The sequence below is a fragment of the Dipodomys spectabilis genome, unplaced genomic scaffold, assembly GCF_019054845.1.
Source record: "Dipodomys spectabilis isolate Male_0828 unplaced genomic scaffold, ASM1905484v1 ptg000175l, whole genome shotgun sequence".
NCBI lineage: Eukaryota > Metazoa > Chordata > Mammalia > Rodentia > Heteromyidae > Dipodomys > Dipodomys spectabilis.
Genome location: NW_024870852.1, coordinates 13,436,392 through 13,462,331, shown reverse-complemented (window position 1 = coordinate 13,462,331; position 25,940 = coordinate 13,436,392). Strand labels below are relative to the sequence as shown.

Below are 25,940 nucleotides of genomic sequence, written 5' to 3'. Positions count from 1 at the left end.
ACTGGAGATAAGAATCTCACAGAGTTTCCTGCCTGGGCTAGCTATGAACAGAGGTCCTCAGATCTCAGCCTCCTGAGCAGCAAGGATTATAGGCGTGAACCACTGGTGCCCAGCTTTCACTTGCATTCTCTACAATCTCCCGTCTTACTGAGGCCTTGAAGAAGCTAAGAGCTTCCCCCAGATACACACCCCTGCAGCTTCTGGCTAGAAGGCTACCGGAGAGGAGGGGCTCAGGTCATCAGGAGAATAACCCCCCAAGACACCTTCCTCAGTGAGAAGCAGCGAGCCTGTTTGGGGAGAACAAGTTACCCAATTGTATTGGCCCTGTCAGCCAGACTGACAGCCTGAAGCTGGGTCAGTAAGCCGCGCTCAGGAGCTCTATGGCTTCGGAACCGAAGCGTCACAGGGACTGTGGCGTGGGGAACGGTGAATATAAGCACCCTACAGATGGGGCACATGCCATTCAGAAAGACTGGATAAGGTGCCCAGAGTTGCCAGTGGTCAGTGGCAACCAAACCTGCTTAACTACACAGCCCGCTTCCCTCTGCTTCCAGGTCCTGGGCTGGATGGGGCTGCAGGTGTGGGAGACCTTCTATTATCAGTGTCCCCAGAGCTGGCTCCTGGGCCCCTAGCTTACTTCTGGGGAAGGACGGGCCTAGACTGAAGGCTGATACCTGGCTTGCAGACCCTGGCTCTGTCCCAGGCAAGTTTTTACTTGCCCCCTGGCCTTTCTGGTACCCTCACCTGTTCAGTACACATAACCCCATCATGCCCTCATTGAAGAACTGGAGTATCCCTGTGACGGAGGGCAGGACCCTTGCTCTGCCTTTGCCTACTTGCCTGGAGTTCTGTCATCTGAGTCACTCCTTTGGTAGTAAGGGTGCTAAAGCCAGGAGGCAGCAGGAGCCAGACCTGAGTTCAAACCTGGCTTGGACATAATCAGCAGTGTGGGCCAGTGTCCTCGAAAAAAAGAGGCCAGGTTCAGCCTAGTCCAGGCTTGCTCTGGTTCTACTGCCTTGGAACAGAGGGGGCTGGGCCAGATTTCCATACTCCCAGCCACTGGTTCTCTGACCAGTCCCAAGGACAGGATGCTCAGACCAGCTGTTGGAGCCCACCCACCAGCCCCCCAGCACACAAAACTGACTCACCAGGATTTCAGGAAGGGATGTGCTTGGCCTAAAGTCCCAAAGAAGCAGGTTTGAGTGAAGAGGTCTGACCTGGATCAGAACTGAGAAGCCAGCACCAATCTGCTCAGAATGTTTTTGGGGAGGAATCCCTCCTTTAAGTGGTGATGAGGGGACAGTATGAAGGAGTCAGAGGTTGGCTGAGGGCTGAGGCAGGGACTCTGGTTGAGGGTCTGTGTTTTCTGTGTGTAAGGTGAAGCTGACATAGGGCACGAGGAACGCACGTGCGTGTGTGCGTGCGTGTTTGTGTGTGTGTGTGTGTGTGTGTGTGTGCGGTTGCTGCCAGGATATGGCAGGGAAGAGGCAGCTGGGGTTCAGGGTTGGGCTGAAATGGGCAGAGGTCTGATATTCAGCGGAGGCAGCCTGTCCTCAGTGGGAAAGAGAACAGGAGAACCAGATGGGATAAGAGGAAGGTGAATGTATCTTGGGTTGTGTGTCTTCTAGGTGTAGGTCATAGCCAATACTAGTGCGACTAGCAGAGGATTTGGGGGCCTCTAGGCTCCCTAGGAGGGCATGCATCCCTCTGCTTTGAGCCCTAACCCTGAGCTGAGGGATGGCCCCTGACCTCAGATAAGACTGCAGGGAAGGCAGGGCAACATTTCACCATCTGGAGTACTGCCAGCCCCTTATTCCAGCTCTCAAGAGTTTCAAGTCACTTCCTCTGACAAGTCCCTTCCCCCCCCCCCCATCTCTTCTGTCACCAGGAACTTCCATCAGGACACCTTTCCACATTTTTTTTTTTTTTGGTCAGTCCTGGGGTTTGACCTCTGGGCTTGGGTGCTGTCCCTGTGCTCTTAAGCTCAAGGAGAGTACTCTACCGCTTGAGCCACAGAGCTACTTCTGGTTTTCAGGTGGTTTATTAGAGATAAGAGTCTCACAGACTTTCTTGCCTAGGCTGGCTTTGAACCGCAATCCTCAGATCTTAGCCTCCTGAGTATCTAGGGTTACAGGCGTGAGCACCAGTACCTGGCTTTCCACGTTTTATGCAGGCTTTGGACCCGGGTTAGTAATGGTCCTATCTGGTCTTGTCTTTTTCTTTCTTTCTTCCCTCCCTCCCTCCCTCTCTCTCTTTTTTTAAAATTATTTTTTGTCGGTTGTGGGGCTTAAACTCTGGGCTTGGGCGCTGTCCCCGTGCTCTTCAGCTCAAGGCAAGTGTTCTACCACTTGAGCCACAGTGCCACTTCCGGTTTTCTAGAGATTTATTGGAGATAAGAGTCTCACGGACTTTCCTGCCTGGGCTGGCTTTGAATTGTGATTCTCAGATCTCAGCCTCCTGAGTAGCTAGGATTACAGGTGTGAGCCACCAGCGCCCAGCTATCTCTCTCTCTTTCACTCTCTCTCTCTCGTGGGGTTTGAACTCAGGACCTTGGTGATGTCCCTGAGCTCTTTTGCTCAAGGCTATCACTCTAGCACTTAGAGCCACAGCTCCACTTCCAGTTTTCTGGCTTTGACCTGTGATCCTCAGATCTCAGCCTCTGAGTAGCTAGGATTAGGAGGATTATAGGCATGAGCTGCCAGCACCTGGCCCTATCTAGTCTTGATATAAATAACTGTTCCATGAAAAAACAAACCTTGATATTTCTACCCAAAATCAAGATTATTTGGCTCCCAATATGTGTGTACACAGGGCTCCTCCTGGTCCTGAGCCCTTGCATGATCTCTGCTTACCCTTCTCACACCCGCCCCCATGAGTCCCCCTTCCACCTTCAGAGTCCCAAATCACTTCATGTACCTACTCCTGCTGGCAGCCTTTGCCTCCACCCCAGCCTTTTCTGGCTTAGGCAGTCAGCCCCTCTCCTTTCTCTATGCATCAGCGGAAGCACTCAGTGCTCGGGTCATGCCCCCGAGTGCGATTGTGTGTGTTGGTTACCCAGGGGGCACGCAGATATCAGCACACTTTAGAGGGATGCAGCCTGCATTCTCTAGGACTGACTGCGCGCACCTCCTCGCCTTGGAAAATGTTCTACATGCCGTAAATGACAACACAGCATGTGGTTCTGACTTTGAACATGGGCTGGAAAGTGTCTGGCTCTGTCTGGGTATGAGCACCTCACCAGTCTATCTGTCTGCTCCAGCTGGTCCCTGGACTCCTCCCCTCCCCCCCCCCCCCCCCCGCCCCTGCAACGATCTCAAGGGAGGCATCTGCTAAACCACAGCACAAAGAGCCTTCTGTTCCCCTGGGCTGCATGCTTGCCCACCACCCAACTCTGCCATGCAGGTCTTTCAGACAGGCAGCAGTTAAGTAACAGCCTCTATTCTGCACAGTCGGCCTCCACACTGACATCCAGCCCAGTTCCCAGCACACAAGTCCTTGCTTCTGCAAAATAGACACTCCTCTTGTTCCTCTCTTGTCATGCCCACTTTTGGCTCCAAGGTTTCGTCCAAGGTATGTAAGACGGACAAAGAGAGCTTCCGTCATTCAGGAGAGGCTGTGACGCCATTTCCCAAGGGTTAATGAGGGCACAGCAGTACCACAAAGCTGGCTCCACAAGCACCTTGGAGACCACCTGGCCCTCATGGCTGCTGGCTCCTGGGCCTGAACCTGGCAGGAGGCAGGGCTCCAGATACCTGAAGAAGAGTGGATGCTACAGCCACCAACAATAAGCCAGGCCTTATGGAGAAGGCAGGGGCCCAGTCCAAGCTCTTACCTACAGCCAAATCCCCTCACTTGCCTTTGCTGGTCCTGCCAGGCTTGAGAAAGGCCTTGTAGGATCCATTCCCTCTCCTACCCAAAGAGAGGAGTGCTGCCAACATGCAGCTATGTCTGGAGTGTGCTATGATGGGACCACTTCACAAGCTGTAATTGCTGCTTCCTTCCCTCTGCCTCCATTCCCAAAGCAGAGGAAGCTGCAGAAGAATTCAAAGCAGCTAGGCCAGTATCAGGAACAGATGTCCACTAAGAAGCCTGCTGACAGGTTCTACACCTCCTCCATCGATGTGCCTCAAGAGTCAGCAGCACTGGACTGGCAGCCCCCTCCTGCCAATAGCCCGCAAGACCTTCTGGGGACCCACAGCTCCTCCCACAGCCAGGAGCTTCCCAACTTCCTCTCTCAGTTGTACAGCCAGCCTCTCCTAGACCACCTAATACTTGCTCCCTGGCCTTCAACTCTTGTCTAGCTGCCCTGTCATCAAGGAACTCACCATGTCACTGCTTAGAGGTCGTAACCTTTCAATGGTGCCACAACCCATTCAGTGTACTGAGAACAAACCCTTCCGTTGGGGGCCCCTCCAGAGCTTTCACTTGCCTGTGGCACCAGTCTCCATAGGCGCCACAGGTTACAAAAGTGTCACACTGAAGACAGAGCCACAGGGAGCTGGCCTTGTCCCAGAGCCAGACCAAAGATGCAGTCCTGCTGGGAATAATGAGGATAACAGCTGAGCCTACTGACTGGGCCAGGCCTGAGTAAGGACTTGGCAGACAGCTGATCCTCATTATTCCCAGATTCCGTATGTGCAGAATCACTTGTTTACGCATAACCACAAACTCACCCTCGAGGGGCTTTCGTGGTCACTTGAACATGTGTGTCTCATGTACACATCTGTAGCTGAGGCAGATCAAGGTGACATTCTTGTCTTCTCATCTCAACTCTCACACAATAAATAAGCAAGTGTTCATCTCATGGTCTATGTCATCTCATAATGCTATGCTTCTGCAATCTTGTTGATGATCTGTTAAAATGGGCCTAAATGTATAAATGAAGTACTGCCTAATGTCTAAGGGCATACAACTTAGGGGGAAAAATATAATGTGCATTAGATATGCTGCATTCAGGCCTGAATCACAGAGCTGTTGACCAGGAGCTCAATGTTAATGAGCTGAGATTATATTAACTAAAGAGGGGCTTGGAAGGTAGCTCAGTGGTAGAGTACTTGCCTTGCATGCATGAGGCCCTGGGTTCGATTCCTCAGCACTACATAAGCAGAAAAAGCTGGAAGTGGCGCTGTGGCTCAAGTGGTAGAGTGCTAGCCTTGAGCTGAAGAGCTGAGGGACAGCGCTCAGGCCCGGAGTTCAGGCCCCACAACCGACAAAAAAGAAAAGAAAAAGAAAAAAAGAGAAAGAAAAAGAATCTTATGCTGGGCACTGGTGGCTCATGCCTATAATCCTAATTACTCAAGAGACTGAGATCTGAGGATCACGGTGTGCCCTTGCCACTCCTGATGCCACAGTTTCTGGATGACGGAGAGACTGATCACCTCCCAGGAGAAAGAAGTCTGTGACTTCATGGAAGACAGAAAGGTTGACTGGACAGATGGAGAGATGAAACAGTAAGGTGAGCAGGACAGCTAAAGGTATGGGAGGCCAGAGACCAGAAGGGCACAGCTTGGCAAATGGAATTTAAGTATTTCCGCTAGTAGAGGGAAGCTGAGGCATGGGGCAAGGAGTGCTAAGAGAGGCTGCCTCCACTCAGACTGGTCCATGGCTTCCTTGGAAGAGGTACCTACTTCCCACTGATAGCGTCTTTCACAAAATCCTCCAGGCTGAAATCTAAGGATCACGGTTCCAAGCCAGCCCAGGGCAGGAAAGTCTGTGAGACTCATCTCCAATTAACCCATCAGAAAACTGGAAGTGGAGCTGTGGCTCAAAGTGGTATAGCGCTAGCCTCGAGCACAGAAGCTCAGGGACAGTGCTCAGGCCCTGAGTTCCAGCCTGGTGACGGACCCTCAAAAAAGAAAAGATCTTCTAGGCCAGGCATGGGTCAGAGGATTTTGCAGCACAGGCCCTGTCAGCAGAGAGGTGGGTGTGTCACCTACTATCTCAACAGTCCCAGTGCCCTTGGCAGCTCCACAGGGGCGTCCAAGGCCATCACAGGCTGGGTGAGCACAGAACAAAAGCGAACCCTCTCCTCCTCCACACCCATCTTGCTCTCCCTCACTCACCTCTAGAAGTCTGGGAACTTACCCCACTCCTCTACTTGTAAAGTCTCAGCCCCCTACTAGTACAGTACAGCTAAGAGTCCTTCTCTCTACCCCTTCACCCTCCTAGACTCCCCTTCCTACCACCCTGCTAAATCTGTAGCCTGTCTCACCCACAATCATGCTCTGAATCATGAAGCAGTTTATCTGTTTGATGTTTTCAGACAGGCTGGCCTGGAACTCATTATGTGGTCCAGGTTGGTCTTGAACTTGTTGGTCTTCTTTCCTGAGCCTCCTGAGTACTGGGATTATAGTAGGTACTTGAAGCAATTCGTGTGTGTGTGTGTGTGTGTGTGTGTGTGTGTGTGCATACCTGCATGTGCGCCAGTGTGTGTGTGTGTGTGTGTGCATACCTGCATGTGCGCCAGTCCTAGGGTTTGAATGTTGGACCTGAGCTGGCTTTGAACTGTGATCCTCAGATATCAGCTTCCTGGGAGCTAGGATTACAGGCATGAGCCATCAGCACTTGTCCCTTGCCCCTTTCTAAAGCTAATCTCCAGGATGGAGGCATGACCAAAGTGGTAGAACAACTACAAGGCCCTGAGTTAAAACTCCAATACCACAAAAAAAAAACTAAAAATAAAGCTTAAACTGATTCCACACAAAATAAAATCTGCACAGACACCTTGGCCACAACAGGAACAGGTCCCTGTCAACCCTCTCCAGTGTTTCCAGTGTTTTGGCTTGGGCGCTGTCCCTGCGCTCCTCAGCTCAAGGCGAGCACTCTACCAATTGAGCCATAGCGCTACTTCAGGTTTTCTAGTGGTTTATTGGAGGTAAGAGTCTCTTGGAGTTTCTTGCCTGGGCTGGCTTTGAACCAGGATCCTTAGATCTCAGCCTCCTGAGTAGCTAGGATTATAGGCGTGAGCCACCGGTGCTCAGCTCCAGAGTGTTCTGACCTTTGCCCTGTTTGCCCCTCCTGTTCCAGCAGCCTCTTTGGTTCTCCTTAAGCACTCCAGGCCTGTTCCCATTCAGGCCTGAGCCTGCTGCCCCCACCTCCTCATCTCACACCTGCTCCTCCTCACCCTGTCTTCAGTCCCAGTCCGGTGGTCTCATCCTCAGCGAGGCTCCCAGACCACACTGCCTGACACTGTCGCTCCTTCTCTGAGGACCTTGTGTGTTCATTTAGGCACCAATTATTCGCTAGCTGTCTTAGCTTTCTCTTCTATCAGACAGGCAACCTAACTAAACTTCGGGTCCCCCTGAGGGTGGGAATCTCAGCCAGCTTAGTTATGATGCTTTCTCAGGATCAGGCTGAGTACATGGCTAGGCTCAGTAATGTGAAGGAATAAACAAATTGCTATTTGGGTAAACTGAGGTTTGGTCAGCAGAAAGATTTACACCTAGCTGAACTGGAAGCTAACACTGAACCCAGGACCAGGACTCTGCACCCATTTTGGTCAGCCGCAGAGTGCATGCACACACACTTGTAACAAGCACACTTTGCTGAGAAGTAAAGCTCTGAATATGTGCCTGAGGTTGTGCAGTGGGAAGCCCTAAGTGGCCAGGTGCTGGTGGCTCACGCCTGTAATCCTAGCTACTCAGGAGGCTGAGATCTGAGGATCATAGTTCAAAGCCAGCCCGGCAGGAAAGTCCATGAGACGCTTACCTCCAATTAGTGGAACTGTGGCTCAAAGTGGTAAGAGTGCTAGTCTTGAGTGAAAAAGCTCAGAGAGTGAAAAAGCCTCATGACCATGATCATCACCACCACCACCATTACACCCCCCCGCCCCCCCCAATATCCAACTCTAAGTGCTGGCTATTGGAAACTCTTAAAAGTAATCACTTAGGAATGGCTGCAGAGTCAAGCCAGCTTCCAGCAACACTTTGCAGGCATGTACATGTGCAGCGATGGACAAGAACCATCACTGAGCAAGGCCCAGGCCAGGGTTGCTTCATCCTGACAGCTCAAGGTGTTGTTTTATAGCTCAGAGAACAGGTTCTGAACTCGAGGGTAGAAGGCCAAGTTTCTTGATCTTAAAGCCAACACTGGCTGTGGTCGGCTAAGTACCTTGGTCACGAGTTCAGATGTCTACAGGACATCTCTCACTGGTCTAGCACTGGATGCAGTGTTGTCAAAGCTGCCAAAAGTGGATAAGCTAAGAATCTGGATTTAAAAAAAATAGATTAAACCTCTGAGTTTTCAGGGGCTGAGAAGGTGGCTCAGTGGTAGAGCGCTTGCCTTGCATGCATGAGGCCCTGGGTTCGATTCCTCAGCACCATATAAGCTGGAAAAAAAAGCCGGAAGTGGCGCTGTGGTTCAAGTGGTAGAGCGCTAGCCTTGAGCTGAAGAGCTGAGGGACAGCGCCCAGGCCCAGAGTTCAGGCCTCATGACCGGACCCCAAAAAACAAAACAAAACAAAACTCTGAGTTTTCAGAGTGTGTTAAGTGCACAGTTTTAAGAAACTATGTAGCACAGTACACCGGTGTCAAGTATGAGGACAAGATCAGGAGGATTGTGATTCAAGGCCAGCCCAGGCCAAAAAGATTTTTTTTGAGTTTCCATTTCAATAGCACCTGGGTGTGGCAGTGTGTGCGTGTCATCCCAGCTATGTCAGGAAGCCTAATATAGTTAAGATCACAGTCTAGGCACATGTTTGGACAGGAAGTGAGACCCTAGCTGAAAAATAACCAGTGCAACCAAGCCTTGGTTGGTAATTCTAGCTTCTTGCGTGGCTAAGAATAGGAAGACTGTAGTTTGAGCCTAGCGTTGGCCTAGAAAAGTTCACAAGACCCTTCACAACCAACAGTTGGGTATAGTGGTATGTGACTGTCATTCCAACCTATGTAGGAGGCTGGAATTGGAAAGATGGCAGTCCTAGGAAGTCAAGGCAGAAAAGTCCACCAGACCCCATTTAAATGGAAAGATGCTGGACATGTTGTGCATGCCTGTCATCCTCCTAGGATGGTAGATTGTGGTCCAGACACATATCCAAACAGGAAGCAAGACCATATCTCAGAAATAACCAGACCTCCCTCCCCACCCCCCCAAAATGGGCTAGAGGTGTATCTCAACAGTACAGAACTACCTGGCAAGCATGTGTCAACCACCAGAACAAAACAACAACAAAAAACCTCTCCAAACTCCTATGGAGTTTTGTACCCACCAGCCAATGCCATATACGGCACATAAAGGCAGAACTGTGCTCCTCTGGAGCTCTGGCCCCTCCCTCCCTGCTCCTCAGGAAGCCAGGCTACAAGAGCCTCCCAGTGGAAAGGCAGGGGGTCCCATGAGATGCCTTAGTTCCTGCTTAGGGGAAGCAAAAAAAGCCCTATCTGCCTAGCAGGCTAGGTTTGGTTTCAGGTTCCTGGCACCAAGGCACAGGTGGCAGGAAAGTCCTCTCCCAGTCCAGCCCCTGGCTGTTCCTCAGAACCACAGCCAGCCTGTGACCACTGCCCTTTCTTAGGCCCTGTTCTCCCTACACATAGTCCCAAACATTGCTCCCTCTCTCCCAGAGCACCAGAACCTCCAACATAGGCCTAGGACTCTTCTCCTGCTTGGCTAAATCTCACCACAAACTGCAAAAATGAGGCCCAGAGAGATACAGCCACTTGTCCCAGGACATCAAACGGGCTGGTGGGATGCTAAGGTTGGAAAGAGGATTCCAGGGCTAGAGAGTCTCCAAGAGCTGATAAAGTAAAGCCAGTGATTTCCAAACCAGGCTCTAAGGGTCCTCAGAAGGGTCTGGGAGAGGGGGGAGGCTGGGTTTCCAACCATTCCATTTTCCTTTCTTTCACCATATAAAGTCTGCACATGAGGGTGGGGATGTAGCACAGTAGTCCGTGCAAGCCTGGCCCCAGGGCTGAGGATGAGGTGTGTCCTGATCCCCTTAGATGGAAATGGAGAAGCCTGGAGATGGGCAGTTCCAATTGTTGTTGAGCCCCATCTCTTCTAGCCCCTGACCAGGGTACCTCCCAAATAGTTGTTTTCCAAAACAGTGTTCTACCCCTACTGTATCCAGTATACATCCCATGTGATAACCGCTGGTCCATTCTGTGCTGAATCTGCCACAAAGTCATCAGAGTTATCCTCAGAGACAATCTGCAGTGTCTGCTCTACTTCCAGGACACCTCTGCCAATAACCCTGCAAGTTCAGGCTTTGAAGTGGTGCTGGCTCTCCTCATCAAGTGTTAAAGCTATATGTACTTGTGGTACTAACAAGCAGAAGACAACCAGTTACAGGGCTGCTGTGGCTGCAGCCTAGTATAAAACTTGGACACACACAGCCTGTCTAGTCTGGGGAGGGCCTGGGACTATGGGGTGGGGAGTACAGAATGCAAGATTTGGCTTTTAGCTACTTTCTCAAAGTCCTAAGGTCCCAGAACCTCAGAAATCTACTCTCACTCTGAAGGGCTGACGTCAAGCGGTGGGTCATAAAAGATTAGCTTTTTATAAACTGTCACAGGCTCCATGTCTAGTGTGCAAAGCCAGACACTCCAGACTCTTTGTACCTCGATTGCTGGCCTCTTTCATCATTCTGAATGACCAAGCGCATCCCAGAATAGAAAGCTGGTGTTAAGAGGCTCATTCACTGCCTGGAGTGACAGGTGGTGTATCAGGTGACAGAAGCAGGAGCCAAGAGTCCTGGGCAGCCAAGGGACTAGATGAAAGAAACAATGACAGGCTGCCTGAGGAAAACCAGTTCAGTTCAGGTCAACACAGGAAATGCTCTGGCCTCTGCGCCAGGCAGGCCTAGGGACAGGGACTTGGCCCTCCTCGGAGCTTAAGCAAGATCTGGGGTAGGAGCCCAGTTCTACAATTCCACAAGAAAGCAGCCTGTACAGGAAAAGCCTCAGTGATTCCGGCTGTTCATAGATACTTCTGAAGCTGTGTGGCAGAGGGAGGCCCAATTCAGAGAAAGCTGTCTGCAGGAACTCAGGACAGTACTGTGGGGCTGCAGGTGACTAGAGCAAGTGATATAGTCACTGAAGCCTGATGAGAAGAGGGGATGGGCACCGGGAGAAGTGTCCATCTATTCCCTCTGCATGTCCTGGGCAGTCACTGGACACCAGGAAGTGTAGTCCTTATCCTAGATGCACAGTAAGTGCGGAGAACAATGATGTGCCTCCGTGGCTACATCATGGCAGCCATATGGACCCACATGAGAAAGCCTAGAAACGCCACAATGGTGACAGGTTAAGTTGTGTCTAGACTAATCGGCTCCAGTGGCTTGGAGAGACCAGGATGAATGGCCTGGAGTGATGGTTCAGAAAGACCTCCTAAAATACATAGAAGATGCATCTATCTATGTGGCCCCGAGTGGGGCAAATGGTGTCCTGTCATAAGGCAGAGCTTCCTAAGAAGCAGAACTGACAGGAAAGAGGCCCAGGTGATGGTCCGCAGGCCTGACTCAGTCCCTGCAGTGTGACCTCAGGACTCCTTCCAGGCTGGAGATACTCCTTTGCCCTCTGACTTCCCACACAGCTTTGGATGTGACATCAGATGTTTCTTTGTGTATGTGACATTCATAGCTCAACTATTTTTCCTCCCAGTGTTCTGGAGTCAGCAGCAGCAATGGAATGTTCACAACAGACATGGGCGAGCCACAGGGGAACAGTATAAGAACCGGCATCAGAGCTGCAGATGGCTAAGTCCAGGCTCTGGCCATCCCAACCCTTCATCTCTGTCACCTGGGGGCTCCACCCTGATCTGAGGTGATAAATCCATCCCAGCTTGAGTCTGGCTGACCCCTGCTGCTCCCTCAAACCTGAGTATGCGTTACAGAAAATTTCTAGAGGGCCCTTAGTGGGCTTCTTGAACCTCGGTTTCCCCAGGTATAAAGTGAGAGGCACACTGCTTGCCCTGCTGCCGCCTTAGGACACTGGGAGAGCCAGCCTCTGGAGAAGACAGGGCCTGGCCTGAACACCTGCAGCTGTCCAAAAGGTGTTAGCTGAAGGCCTAAGGATGGATGCCATTTCTGGGTGGCCCTCAAAGCCCCAAAGAACAGATGCGTGACAGATGACAGCAGAGGCATGGGAACAAGTCCTGTGACTCCCTGCTGCCCCTTCCTCACATCTCTTTTCTCCGTTTTTCGCCGGACCACCTCAGACAACGCAAGGCAGTGACATCTGAGAAGATGTGTTTGAAGGCTCACTGCATCTTGACCTCCACAAGATGTTTCACCACACCCCATGGGTTGCCAGGGAGCCCAGTGAGCTAGAGAGATTTGTTCAGTGTAACACAGCAGGCCACATTCTAGCCACTGAGTGTGGGCAAGCCCCACTGGCTTAAACCTCTAGAAACCAACCTTTACAGCATCATCTCACAAGTAATATAGTACCAGCTGACACACAGTCCTACAGAGCTGAAGCTGCTCTAGCAAGGTAAGTATGCCACTATCTTCAAGATCCCAGCAGATGGAATGTGATTACAATTACTTTTCATTGTTGTTGTTGTCAGTCATGGGGCTTGAACTCAGGGCCTGGGCACTGAACCTGATCTCCTTGTTGTTCAAGGCTAGTGCTCTATTACTTTGAGCCACAGTGACACTTTTTCTGGTGGTTAATTGGAGATAAGAGTCTCTTGGGGACTTTTAAGAGTCTCTTGGCTGGCTGTAAACCATGATCCTCCGATCTCAGCCTCCTGAGTGGCTAGGATTACAGGCATGAGCCACTGGCACTTAGCTACAATATACTTTTAGGATCCCACAGAGCCCCTATGGAAAGTGAGGTATTTATTACCTTAACAACTTCTACCCCTCTGGAAGATGTACTGCCCCGATGGTCTTGCCAACATTTCTTCAGGCTTCTGGCTGTCCTGCCAGACCCTTTTCTACTCTCATAAAGAGACCTGTGACATCACCTGCTCTTTTAAACTGCCCCTTCCCTGACAGGACTGACACCCAACAGGAAAAGTGGAGGCTGTACAAGGTCCCACTGAGTACACAACTTCTCCTTGGTGGGCACTGACTGTGCTCAGTGGGAGTGCTGAGATGGACAGATGCTGTCTGCTCCAGGTCTAATAAGAAGAGTGCTGTCAAAAGTGAGGTAGCTGCTGTCTCTGGGCAAGATGACCACCATGAAAATACTTGACTCCCTACTTGAGTCCGATCTACCTCTGCAGGCTCCTCAACCCCAGAGTTTCTCAACAAGATGGTAAAGTAACCTCCTGACTCCAGTCCACTATCCTCTGTTTCAAAGCTGTTAAGGTGCTGAGTGCAGGTGGTTGGGCTTCAGCTTGGTTTCAGAGCTAAAGTGCTGTCTAACTTTGGACACATCACCATTTTTTTTTTTTGGGTCCAGTCATGGGGCCTGAACTCTGGGCCTGGGCGCTGTCCCTCAGCTCTTCAGCTCAAGGCTAGCGCTCTACCACTTGAGCCACAGCACCACTTCTGACTTTTTTCTTTTTGTTTATGTGGTGCTGAGGAATCGGACCCAGGGCCTCAGGCATGCAAGGCAAGCGCTCTACCACGGAGCCACCTTCCCAGCCCCACATTACCATTTTTATTTTATTTTATTTTTTGCCAGTCATGGGGCCTGAACTCTGGGCCTGAGCACTGTCCCTCAGCTCTTCAGCTCAAGGCTAGCACTCTACCACTTGAGCCACAGCGCCACTTCTGGCTTTTTCTGCTTATGTGGTGCTTAGGAATCGAACCCAGGGCCTCATGCATGCAAGGCAAGCACTCTACCTCTGAGCCACCTTCCCAGCCCTACCATTTTTTTGTGTGTGGTAGTACTGGGGTTTGAACTCAGGACTTGGTACTTGCTAGTCAGGTGTTTTACTCTATTTGTCTTTTTTTGGTTATTATTATTATTATTAGTTGATTGTGGCGTTTGAACTCAGGGTCTAGGTGCTGTCTCTGAACTTTTTTGCTCAAGGCTAGCACTCGACCATTTAGAGCCACACCTTTTTGATGGTTAAGTCTCACAGACTTAACCTTGTGTTAGCTTCAAAGCATGATACTCAGATCTCAACCTCCTGAGTTGCTAGGATACAAGTATGAGCCACCAGTGTCTGGCTACTTTTTTTTTTTTTTTTTTTTTTGGTGGGTCATGGGGCTTGAACTCAGGGCTTGGGTGCTGTCCCTGAGCTCTTCTGCTCAAGACTCTACCACTTTTGCTCTACTTTGCACCACTTCTGGTTTTCTGGTGGTTAATTAGAGATAAAAGTCTCACGGGACTAGGAAGGTGACTCAGTGGTAGAGTGCTTGTCTTGCATGCATGAGGCCTTGGGTTCGATTCCTCAGCACCACATAAGCAGAAAAAGCCAGAAGTGGCATTGTGGCTAAAGTGGTAGAACACTAGCCTTGAGCTGAAGAGCTGAGGGGTAGTGCCCAGGCCTAGAGTTCAGGCCCCACGACACACACACACACACACACACACACACACACACACACACACACTCTCTCTCTCTCTCTCTCTCTCTCATGAACTTTCCTACCTGGGCTGGCTTTGAACCATGATCCTCAGATTTTAGCCTCCTGAGTAGCTAAGATTATAGATTTGAGCCACTGGTACCCTGCTAGTTTGGGTATTTTTAAGTCCAAGCCTAGAGTGTGATCCTCTTATTTACACTTCCTTCCATGGCTGGAATGACAGATTAGCATCATTGTGCTCAGCTTTTTCTGTTGAGATGAAGTCTTACAAACTTTTGTGCCCAGGCTAGCTTGGAACTCCACCACTCACAATCTTTACTTCCCTTGGTACTAAGTTACCTTACTTCTGAGTCTCCAGGTCCTCTATAAAGTGGGAACTGAGAGCTTTAGGTTCTTCCATCTGAACACTGAGCCAGATTCTCAAGGCTATAAAGTCCATTATTTGTTTCATTTCCCAGAGGAGGAAGCAAGGCTAAGAGGAAGAGGGACTTAGCTCAAATCCTACTGCAAGGAAATGACTAAAGGAGGAAACTCGGTGCTGTGATTAGATCCAGGGCCTTCCCCAATCCATTACCTGGCCTTCATGGGGGTCCATGTCTAGGCTCCTCACAGCCACCAGGGGCTCTGGAACCAAGACTGGCTGTGTGGAGAGCACCTTCCAGGAGACCATCAGCTGGTTCTGTCTTGCTGGAGCACAGCCACAAGCAAGCTCTGCTCTGCAGGGTGCACTAACCCTGAGACTCTCACCACAAGTTAATTATTCAGAAACCCCCAGCACTCTTCAAAAATCCTCTTTAAAACTGACAGGTGGAGGAGGTGCCTAGGGCAACAGAAGTAGGAGGGTGGCTGCCAGGGCCAAGAGCAGTTTCGGTTTGGGATGCTGGTAAGCTGGGAGATGGATGGTGGTGAAGGGTACATTGCATTTAGAACACACTTCATGCCACGCAATCAACTATATGCTTAAAATTATTAAAATGAAACTTTTGCTTCATTTACCTTGCAGTGATTTTAAAAAAACTGGACTGAAGAGCAGCCTGCTGAGATTTCCTGTGATGAAGCTACTTTTCCTCACCCCAAATCCAAAAAGTCACAAAATAAAATATGTGAAACTTTAAGCATGCATTTTAAAATTTCTAACTTGATTTGCTATTTTTGTTTGGCTTTTAGTTTGTTGTTTGTTCTCTCTTCGTAGCCCAGGCTGATGTATGAAACACACGGTCCTCCTGCTTTTATGGGATTATTCATGTGTATTACCATGCCCAGCTCCAATTTAAATTAAATGATCTTGTGAACAGTCAGACTTATAATCAACCTATAATCTCTTTACTGAAATTCAGGAGTCAGAAACAAAAAGAAGCCGGGCGCTGGTGGCTCACGCTTGTAATCCTAGCTACTCAGGAGGCTGAGATCTAAGGACCACGGGTTCAAAGCCAGCCCGGGCAGAAAAGTCCATGAGGCTCTTATCTCCAATTAACCCTCGAAAACGGAAGTGGCGCTGTGGCTCAAGCGGTAGAATGCTTGCCTTGAGTAAGAGGGCATATGGGCAGGAATGTAGATTGAATTCCTAGCACACTGGGAATGAGCTACATAGGAGACTGTGGAAGCAAAAAACAAAACCAAGATGGGAAAAGACCACACTATAAATTTATTCATGTCAGTGCATGAAATAGGAAAAGAAGTTTTAATCCCACTGTCCTATTATTATTATTATTATTATTTTAATCAGTCATGGGGCTCAAATTCAGGACCTGGGCACTGTTCCTGTGCTCTTTTGCTCAAGGCTAGCACTCACACTACCACTTTGAGCTACTGCTCTACCTCCACTTTTCTGGTGGTTAACTGGAAATAAGAATCTCACAGTGTTTCCTTCCTGGGCTGGCTTTCAAGTGGAATCCTCAGATCTCAGCCTCCTGAGTAGCTAGGATTACAGGTGTGAGCCACTGGCACTTGGCATCCTAATAATTCTTACATAAAAACTTTCCAGCAACAATCATTCTGAAGTGGCAATGTTACTAAAGAGAAATATGAATTTGTGTGTTGGCCTTTTTAAACAGAAGCAGCATGGTAAAATGGAAAGAACAGTAGTTCTTGACTAAGCTGTCTGACTCTGGGCAAGTCACTTCACCTCTGTTCTGAAAACAGCAGTCATAATGCACCGTCCTCCCTTGGCAACATGAGAAGCAACAGGGAGGTTTCTGTGAATCATGTAGTATGTGGAAGGAGGTTGGTAATGGAATGCTGAAGAAACCCCTTTTAATTACAGTACTTTCACTCACACTATTGAGACAGCTATGCCTTTGGTTCTCTGAGGTGAGCAAGGTGACCAGCCCCTCTCTGCACTCCCACCAGTCTCCACGTGTCCTCAGTGCTAGAACCTTCTCCAGATGCCCTCCCCAGCCTTTCAAACTCATATGTCCACTGGGTACCTAAGCTGGATGGAGGTCAGTCTTATTCCCTACTCTCTCCTGGCCTCCCTGTCCTGCACCTGGCATGGAGGGCTCCAGACGGCTGACTGGAAACAGGTGGAGATGGGGTGGGACAGAGGGAGCAGCAGGCTGCATAGGTCAATCCTTGCCCTGTGCCCCCTTTGATAGATGCTTCGGGGCAGCCCTGCCTTGCTGGGTGCTATCAAACAAACTCCACCCTGCCACCTCACCTGCTTTGGCTGCAAGCAACAGACACCTCCTGACGGCTACCACACCCAGAAGCAGATGACAGAGCAAAACATCATGAAGTGTGGGAAGCCTGGGAAGGCAGCGTTCCAGCGGAGTCTCACAAGTACCAAATCTGTTCCCAGGAATCGAGAAGGAAGCTGCTTGGATGGGTAATGACCATGCAGACAAGACCCAGCTCTGGGTACCAATAGATCCTAGCCCCCAGAGACTTCTCCAGCTAACTGTGACTGTCCTGACCCCTACACAGCCTGTTCTTGCGCCACTCAAAAATTCCATCTACTTGCTGTCTGGCTCACACCCATAATCCTAGCTACTCAAGAGGCTGAGATCTGAAGGGGATTATGAGATTCAATGCTAACCTGGGCAAAAATGTCTATGAGACCTTTATCTCCAGTTAACCACCAAAAAGCTAGAAGTGGAACTGTGGCTCAAGTGGTAGAACACAAGCCTTAAGTACAAAAGCTAAGGGACAGTGCCCAGGCCCTGAAGTCAAACCCCAGAACCAGCATTAAGAAAAAAAAAGTCAACTTAAGCTGACTTGGTTTGAAGGTTCAGAAAGCCACCTTCTCCCTAAAGCCTGCCTAGATTCACCTCAGATTCTCCCAAAGCTCCGTACTCGCACACAGCTCACCAATCCATGGCATTTTGCCAGGAAGGAGGCATAGTGTCCTTACTTTAAATCCTTCCTGCAAGGCAGCCACAAGCAGCAGCTATACCACGTGCCACCTTCCTCGCACACTATTACCTGCCTTTGTGCTGAGCCTACTCAGGACTAGCACCAGGTGCCATCTTCAAGTGAAGACCCCGAGGCCCAGAGGTGAAACACCTCACCAGGTCCCATGGCCCAGGGTGGCAGCCCAGACTAGAATCCCAGCAACACAAGTCTCAGAGCTATGCTCTGGGTTATGGGTTGGTGCTACTTTTGGGGTATGGGCTTTACACTGGGCCCGGCTCAGCTGTGCCCAACATCCCCTTTCTACATTCCAGGGAGCAGAATGGCAGCGTGGATTAGCTAGCAATGGTCATTCAACATGGGGCACCCTGACTGCCTACTGTGAGCTCAGCAGGTACTTCAGTCAGGAGGGACCTTCCCAATTGCAGAGGTCCACATAAAAATCTTATAGGACACTATGCCTGCTTTGGCAAGTCTGAGAATTTCCTTAGAAAAGGCAGAATAGAAACTTGAAACCCTGGCTAGCTAGCTAGACACTAATCTTTGAAATATACGAGCCAAGCAAATCCAGTGTTAGGATACTCTTGCCAGCTTCCAGGAAACCAAATCGATTCTACTGGAGAGCAGAGCTGGAAGGAAGCACTCCTGCCGAGAAACCAGGCAGGCCTCTGGGTCTCCCGAGGCTACAGTGGGGGCAGGTCCTCTGTCAGCCTCCAACAACTTGATAAAGAAGCAGCCATGGTTCCTGCTTCTCCATGGAGTTAGACACAGGGATTGGGCCAGATTAAAGGACTTTCAGGCAGCTGACTCCTGAGAAGGAAAGTGTTGTAGGTAAAGTAAGTGCCCAGGGTGACTGCAAGCTGACTAGTCTTCAGAGTGGAGATGGGTACCCGTGCTTACCTTACCTTCAGGGAGGATGAAGTGTTCTGTGAAAGCTGGACTCAGGGTGTCTTTCCCAGATCAACATAGGCCCGGCTAAGTACAGGCCTGCTCCAGAAGAATGGGGTTTAAAAGGCAGTAGTTCCTGACCTGGGGGGCCCAAAGCTGGGACCACACCCCAGGTGAGCTGACGTTACAGGGAACCTGTCCTACTGGCCCATTCCCAGACTGCCCGGCCAGAACACCGCCCATCTGCAGCCTGGCGCCTCTCCCCACAGGGCTCCACCCAGCCCAGCCAGGCCTCCCAAACAACGGTGGGAGTGGGACGGGAAAAGGCCCACTTCCCTCTTAGTGAGCCCTGTTCCGGTGGATTCCCCTAACCCCCAGCCCGGGCAGGTCTGAAGCAGCTGCTTCCTGCTTTGCTGTTTTCTTTCACTTTGGTTTTTAACTCTAAAGTGAAACAAGATTGCCGCAACTCGGGAAAGACAGGGAGTACTGGGCACCCTGCTTCTGATCCCATTAAGACTTCAACTCACAGGGATGGGGAAGGAGGTCTGCACCTTCTCCAGGCCTCAGTTTTCCCAGGGATCAAATGAGAGGGAGGAACTAGTGACCATAAACATCAGACTTCCTCTTCCTTATCCCTCCCACCATTGAGGGCTGAAAAGGAGAGGCAGAGCTCCAGCAGGGATGTCCCCTTGGTGTGAGAGGTAAAACTGGCTGCTGTCTGCTCTCCCTAATCAGACCTCTCCTCCCTGCCACCTGAGCTCCTTTCTCTTGCACAGGTCCTGGAGATGCAGCAACCTGGGGCAAAACAAACTTAGGAAGCTTCTAAGTACAATCTGGACCCTGTCTTGACACAGAGAGGAGGTACCTACCAATGGCTGCCCTGAAGGTCCCAGGCTGTGGGCTGACCTGTGTGCTCCCAGGACTTCAGCCCCTCTGTTCACTCCAGCGGCTGAGGTATAGTCATTTGTTTCGGCATTTCCCTGCTGGCTTGTTTACCAAATCTTCCTAGGAACCCAGGGATACGAGCAAGCCAGGTGTGAACCCCACAACTATTCAGATGAAGCGAGCTGTGGCTCACAGAAGGGGAGGGACCCACCGGCCAAGCTGGAATGGGAGTCAGGAGCTTGGTAAATATTTGAATGTGCTCACCGGCTTGGCTGTTGCCAAGCAGGTGCAGTACACAGTGGACAAACTGGTGAAGAGAACTTTCCAGGAGAGGAGAGAAGACCTCTCCCAGGAGCTCAAGACCCAAACAGGTCCAAAGGCAACACGAGTCCCCTCACCTCCAACTTGACTCCACTCCCACCGCATTCTGCTCACGTCTTTCCTTCCTGGTTTACTTCCTTCCACCTGTGCTCTACTAGGGAGAAACGTCTTGGCTGAGGAGGGCTGAGTCACACCTATCCCTCTCTGTGCCTTGGTCCATCTGTAAAACCTTAGACTGGATTAGGAAGACATGAAATTGAATCTGGTTCATTTTTTTGTTTGTTTTTTGCCAGTCACCAGTGGCTCACACCTGTAATCCTAACTACTAAGGAGGTCAAGATGTGAAAATTGTGATTTGAAGCCAGTCCCAGCAGGAAAAGTCCATGAGACTCTTACCTTCAATTAACCACAAAAAGCTGAAGTGGAGCTCTGGCTCAAGTGGTAGAGCCATAGCCTTGAGCACAATGAATTCAGGAACAGTGCCCAGACCCCAAGTTCAAGCCTCAGTACCAGAAACAAAAGAAAAAAAAAAAAGATACTTTTTTTTTTTTTTTTTGCTGGGCACCAGTAGCTCACATCTGTAATCCTAGCTATCCTGGAGGCTGAGATCTGAGGACTGAAATTTGGAAGACAGACCAGGCAGACATATCTAGGAGACTCTTAACTCCAATTGACCAGAAAAAGCCAAAACTAGAGGTGTGGTGAAAGTGATAGAATGCTAGTCATGAGCAGAAAAGCCAAGAGAAAGGGAGAGCTCAAGCCTGGAGTTATAGTCGTAGTACTGACATGTGCATGCGTGCATGTGCACACACAAAACATACATTTTCAGAATGGAAAAGAAAGCAACCTGAAAACATCTAACAAAATCTGAAGGGCACAGATTCTGAAACAGGTATTCTACTTGCATGAAGGATTCCCGCAGCTACCTGTGACACAGACCTGTGGGGAAGGTCACCTCAATGTCCCTGAGCAGAGACCTGATATGAAGTGGTCTGCCATTGGTGGAGAGGATGATCATGGAGAAAGGTGACTGTGGGCCTGTGGGCCCACAGAGGACAGAATAAGCTAAAGCACAGACAGACCTGGTGGGAAGACAAGGTACAAAACATGCTGCCCGAGTAATAAAAACAAGGCACGGGACTGCCAGCACTGCCGGTGGGCACAAAGAATTTCTGGACTGAAGTGTTATCAAGAGTCTGGCCAAAGTGATTAGGTGGGAGGGTCACTAATATTTTCTTGGTGACATCTATTTTTAAAGCTCAAATTTAGAGCCAATGTATGTATTAAAATTTTTTACACAAGTCAGATTCCAGTAGCTCATGCATGTAACCCTAGCTACTCAAGGGTCTGAGATCTGAGGATGGTGGTTCAAAGCTAGCCTGGGCAGAAAAGTCTGTGAGATTCTAATCTCCACTAACTACCAAAAAAAGCTGGAACTAGAGCTGTGGCAAGTGGTAGAGTGCTAACTTTGAGCAAAATAAACTTACAGTCAGTGCCTAGGCCCTGAGTTCAAGCCCCAGGACTGGCAAAACAAAAACAAAACTACACACAAAGAAATAACCAACAAAATCTTCCCTAGAGCTCAGGAGGCATTCTTCAAAGGGGTAGAAGTGAAGTTGCTGAGTAGAAAAAGGCAGTCTGGATGTGCAGAACTCTGGGGTATCAGAGACAGTCAGAGACTCTAAGAACTTGGCCTAAGGAGGGCTTAAGGATCTTCTGTTGCTGGGACAGGACGGACTAGGAAATGAAGTAAGGCTGGTAAGAGAGGGGAAGGAATGGCTTTCACTGTGGGATCCTAGCAAGTCCCTTCACCTCCTTCCCACTTTCATGGGAAGGGGGGGCGGGGGCTGGGCCATAGTCCTTTTTAGACTTGCAATCCTAGGAGTTGCCTTTATTTCATCTCATTTAATATTAAAGGAAGGAGCCTCCAGCTCAGCACATGGACAGAGGGCTTCACACCTGTGCAGGCTGTAATAAAATATGTGGTGGCTGCAGAGAAGTCAGGCCACGATCTTAGGCAGAGCAGCCCATGGGCGCCTTTCCTCCAGGGAGAGGAGCAGATGGCCTCCTGCTGAGATGCCTTCCTCACCTTCTTGTTAATAATTTACTCATCACTGAAAGCCTCTTTTGTAACTTTTGAAGTTCAACTTGCACCTTGGCTTGCTTTACCACAAAGCTCTAGGTTCAAGGGCTATAAGAGCCTGAATCCACGGGCTTAAACCAGAAAGTCTGCAGTGCAGAGCCCAAGTGGAGGTGAGGAGCTGCAGAGCCAATTCTGGCTCATACTTGATGATGATGATGATGATGATGCAGACTCTGGGAGGTCAGAAACTTGCTCTGCATGTCAAGATATCCCAAGGGCTGACTCACTGCTGGGCACAGAGCAGCACTTGAAGTCTTTCTTGAATAAATGAGTAGCTCAGCCAGAGTGACCTTGGTCAAGCCACTGTTCTTTTTTTTTTTTGAGACAAGATGTTGGTATGTATCCCAGGCTAACCTCAAACTTATGATGTCCTTACCCCAGCTTCTCAGGTGCTGGGACTACAGGTGTGAACCACTTGGCTCAGCAGGGGGCAAAGAAGGGAGTGTTTGGAACTCAGGGCCTGATGCTTGCCAGATAGGCACTCTACCTGAGCTATGCCCCTAATCTTTTTAAAATTATTTTTCAGGTTGGGTCTGGCATTTTTGCCTGCGACCAGGCCTAAGACCGCAGTCCTCTTATTTATGCCTCCTGCGTTGCTGGAACTACAGGAATGTGTCATGATGCTCAATCAAGTCACTTTTTATGACTGGGCCTTGGCTGCCTCCTCCGGACTATGCAGATGACAAGAATATTAATGAGCTCTAGGATTATATAAAGATCTACAGAGTTTCTGTGGATAAATGTGCTTTGCCAAGCAAAATGGGCTAAACAAATACTAAAGTTCCAGAGCCAATATGCTGAAACCAAAATAAAAAAGACTGAGTGAATTTACATGAAAGTACCTGGTAAATGGTAGCCAAATGGATTACTACAATGGAGAGGGACAGCACCAGCGGACTCCAGTACACTGTTCCAATGTCTAAATGACAGTTCTTTGGCTATCTCTGTTTCAAAAAAAGCATCAAACTCCCTCTTTAAACTCTGTGACGGATACAGTATGAAAAGCACGGTTACAGTTATAATTGTACTCTGCATATAGGTGGGCTTAAAAGCTAATTTGCCAAAATAGACCGGCATATGAATGCTGAGGGCAAGGGAGGAATGGGCTAGAGGCTGGCCTGCCATGTGACTACTCTGCTTGGAGAGCATGGAGGAGCATGGTGCACACGAAGAACAAGCCATCAACTTCCAGGTTATACATCGGGACCAACCATTGCTGCTTTCTATGGCAGCCACCTGGTAAATGTCCAGCTTGGTAAATACTGCCTTACCCCTGTCAAATGGCTATCCTAGGCTGTGGCCTGGGAAATCACATCTGGGTTCCATCACCTGACTCTCTTTGGAACAAGTCCTTCCCTGCCTTGTGAGTGACTGATTCTTCTGACTGGACTAGGTAACATCCTCTCTGGTGGGCACAGGTTGAGAACTGCAAAGGTCCCAGTGGTGCATGTGCCCACTGCTTAATTGGACAACACACAACACAGCTCTGGAGGCTTCTCAAGCCTGGGGTATAAAACGGCTAATGTGCGTGTCCCTAGCACCTCTGATGATCCCGCCTTGGAGAAATGTTATTAAGGCAGCTCCCAGCCTTGACCTTCAAGACCTTCAGAAAGCAGAGTTTTGTGTCCTTTCAGGAATATACTTACATCCCTGAAGGTGTAAGAAGGCCCCCAGCCCCAGGGGCCCGACAGCGTGGTGCAGGAGAGCTAAAGTGTGAGCCACAATCAGACCAGAGCCTGATCCACATTTCCCTTATCTGTAAAAAGAGAGAAGTCCATCTGTCTCTGGCTTGTTATGCAGATTTGCTCGTGGAGGTCCTGGCACAAAGATAGGCATTGAGCAGGTGCACAAGGAATGCACTCAGGCTGCCATTTCCTTCCCCACCCTCAGGCCAGCTGGGCTCTGCTCTGTTCAGTGCAACATCCTCGGCTGCCCCGTCGGCCCTTCCCACTCCTTTCCCACTCCAGTGAGTCCCGCCCGAACCTCACCCTCTTGTCTCATCTTGATGCTTGCAAAGCCTCCTCCCTGTTGTCATTTTTATTCATCCCAATTCACCCAGCCAGATTCGTCATCTGGAAAAATCCCTCCAGTTGTACTATCCCTGCTCTGAAATCTCCCGTGGGCCCCCCCCCCCCCCCCTGCTTCTCTGCAGAGGTTCAATGTTGCCTATAGCCTCTTGGTTCCCGCCTAGGTTTTGCTGGTCAGCCCTGGCCTCTCTGTCTTTGAAGAATCCATTCTCTAGAATGCCAGCTCCACCCTCTGCCTGTCAATCCAGCCCCCTTCAAAGGGCTCTTGTTCCTCCAGCTCACGTTCACTTCTTCCTTCTCAGACAATGCTTTTCCTTAGCAGACACTTAATTATAGACTTGTCACACAGTCTCTCATAATTGTAGGCCTGTCTCCCTCATCAGACCCTAAGTTCCCAGGGCAGAGGCCTGGTCTGTCTATTCTTCCCCTCTCTCTCCTCTCTGGGCCTAACCCAGGCTGGGAAGGCAGGCCTCTGGTAGGAGGGTTTTCTGAGCCCAATTCAACTCCAGCCTAAGCCCAGTGGCACTTCAACCACCCAGAACCACCTGACTTGTCCTGGTAGGGAACTGCTCACTGGACAACTCACAACTCCCAGCCCTACTTCTCCACCTGGTGAGCCAGGAGTGAGAGCCAGGAGAGCCTGGGAGAGGCAGAGCTGTGGACCTGGCCTGGTACTGGCCTGGTCTTGCCCTGGGATCCTAGGCATGACCCTTCCTGAAGCTTACTTTCTTACTGTGAAACAAACAACCATCTTTCAGCCCAAGAAATTGGCTTTTATTGTCTTTAAGCAGCCTCCATTTCAGGAATTGGTGAGTGAGGAACACAAGCTGAGCCCAGCTCAGACTGAGCGAAGAAACACAGCTATAGCCAGTCTGGGGAACCCTGGAACCTGAGAGCCATTCACACTGCACACCTCACGGACCTCATTAAAGTCCTGTTGCCGACTGGATTTCACAATTGCTCAGGTGTCCCATTCCACAGCCCTCACCCTGGCCTGGTCTGACAGGGTCTGCTGCCAGGGCTAAGATGAAGAAGGGTGACCTGCTGCTGTCAATAACCAACTCAGCTCAGACAAAGACGGTGGTGACAGCCACTTGTGGGGAGTTCTCACCCTCACGTGGCCCTGTGAGGTAGAAACACCATCCCAATTCAACGGGCAGAAGTTCTATCAATCTGGGTCATACTGCAGGGATAAGCAGGCCTGTCACATTAACCCAAGATACTTTCACTCTTCCCAGTGCACAAGCCAAGAGGCTCTCAACACCAGGATTCCCGAGGGGGGTGGGGGGGAGGGTGGTCCTGGAACAGAAAGTTCACTCCTGCCTCCAGACCTGCTAAACCAAGACCTCTGGGCCAGAGCTTAGAAATCTGAAACCCATAAAGCTAAGGAATATAGATTTTATAGACGAGGAAACGGAGGCATAGAGAGAGTGAAGGGACCTGCTAAGGTTATGTTTGAAGCATATGTGTGAACCTACATGGCTGGACTCTGGAGCCAGGTGAGAACTCCAGAAGTGTGGGCCTCGAAGGGAAGAGGGCATGTTAGGGGGAGGGCACATCATAAAGAGGCTAGTGGCAGAAAAGTCAGGCAACCCCTGCACAGTGCAGCCCATACGCAGAAGAGCCCAGGGAGAATTTCAGAGCCCATCTGAGCATCTGGGAGGAAAACTTTAGTTCTCCAGCAGTGGGGTGTGTCTGGCTGAGGTTCAAGATGAGAAAGCCAGGGGAGGTGGTGACTCAGGGCCTGCCCTGCCTCAAGCTAACCTCCTTTAAATGGGAGATGAGCTCAGAGACTGGGGAAATGTCAAAAGCCAACCCTCCTAGTAGAACAGATGCCAGAGCAAGCAGCCCGAGGGACAAACCACCAGGCAGAAGTAGACTTGGAAAAAAAGCTGTGGGCTGCAGGAAAAAAGGC

At 50.0% G+C, this 25,940-nt stretch overlaps 1 protein-coding gene across 5 annotated transcripts in view; it reads right to left on the bottom strand.

Moving 5' to 3' along the window:
• Nucleotides 1-25,940, bottom strand: part of Dlgap4 (DLG associated protein 4) — a 70,814-nt gene that overhangs the window by 20,447 nt on the left and 24,427 nt on the right. The window contains exon 1 of one of the 5 annotated variants that reach the window (XM_042694491.1): nt 19,519-19,632. The exons of 3 other annotated variants lie outside the window; for them this stretch is intronic. The gene's annotated coding sequence lies outside the window, so the exon portion shown is untranslated. Of the gene's footprint in view, nt 1-18,661; nt 18,865-19,518; nt 19,633-25,940 lie in introns of those variants that run through there. One more of the 5 variants, XM_042694490.1, reaches the window with a different exon arrangement.